Source organism: Silene latifolia, chromosome 9 (genome assembly GCF_048544455.1).
Source record: "Silene latifolia isolate original U9 population chromosome 9, ASM4854445v1, whole genome shotgun sequence".
Lineage (NCBI taxonomy): Eukaryota > Viridiplantae > Streptophyta > Magnoliopsida > Caryophyllales > Caryophyllaceae > Silene > Silene latifolia.
In genome coordinates, this window is record NC_133534.1 from 31,703,960 (window position 1) to 31,705,218 (window position 1,259).

The 1,259-nt window shown below is 40.3% G+C and overlaps 1 non-coding gene across 1 annotated transcript; it reads left to right on the top strand.

Annotated features, from left to right (window-relative positions):
* The first annotated feature begins 567 nt into the window (after positions 1-567).
* Positions 568-674, top strand: LOC141603046 (small nucleolar RNA R71). Its single transcript, XR_012524945.1, has one exon. It is a non-coding gene; the product is annotated as a small nucleolar RNA R71 (small nucleolar RNA).
* Positions 675-1,259: the final 585 nt, after the last annotated feature.

Here is a 1,259-nt window from a genome sequence, read left to right on the forward strand (position 1 = left end):
CTTTGGTTTTGATTTCTCATGGGTGGTGGGGTGTATGTTGTTTGAGGATTTTGAACATTTTGGCTTTTGTATGAGAGATTTAGATGGAACTTGGTATTCTCATTGTAATAATTTGAATAAGGGTTACCACTTTTATATGCTTGGAAAGCATTAACTTGTTCGGTTGTTCCCCTACACTCACTTGGGTCATGACCCAAAGTTCCACAATTCTCACATATCCCACTTGGGATTGATGAAGATGCCGTCATGGCATTGACATGATGCTTTGGTGATTTTGAGACTTCTTCAAGTCTAGCCATTGCTTTCTCGAACTTCAAGTTGATAGTATCGATATGGGAGCTTAGTTGAGCACCTAATTGAGTAACGGCGTCCACTTCGTGCTTTCCTCCTCTAGTAGCCTTGCGAGGTCTACTATATTGTGAATTGTGGATTGCCATCTCTTCAATTTTGCTCCAAGTTTGGTTGTCATCAACCTCGGTGAACATCCTATTCAATCCCATATTAAGGATATTTCTTGAGTCTTCATAAAGACCGTTCCAAAACTGTTGAACCACGAACCATTCGCTAAGTCCATGGTGAGGACATGAACAACAAATTCCCTTGAACCGTTCCCAAGCTTCATACAAAGATTCTTCATCCCTTTGCTTAAAACCCGTAATTTGAGCTCTTAGCATGTTTGTCTTTTCCGGTGGGTAGAATTTTTTGTAGAAAGCTAGAGCCAACTTCTTCCAAAAGTCTATTCCGAGAGTAGCCTTATCAAGGCCTTTCAACCATTGTTTGGCGGTGCCAATTAGAGAAAATGGAAATAAGACCTATCGAATTTGGTCTTGAGTTACACCGGTTTGTGAGATCGCATCACAATAATCGCAAAAAGCCTCCATATGAGAATGAGGGTCTTCACTAGGCATTCCCCCAAATTGGTTTCTTTCAACTAATTGGATAAATGCGGATTTGGCAATAAAATTTCCGGTTAGATGTTGTGGTGTGGGAGTACCATTGGGTAGGTTATCCTCGGTTGGTACGGAATGTGATGAAAACTTAGGCATTGTGGGTTGATTTTGTGGTTGATTTTGTGTTGGTTTCTCCTCACCTTCTCTTGCAAAAGGGTTGATGAACTCAATAGTTGGTTGAATATCTACAACCTCACTAACACCTCTCAAATTTCTCCTAGCAAATCTTCTATTGGTTGTCAAAGTTCTTTCAATTTCACGATCAAGAGGTACCAAGTCACCTTGTGACCTTCTAGACATGCAAAATAT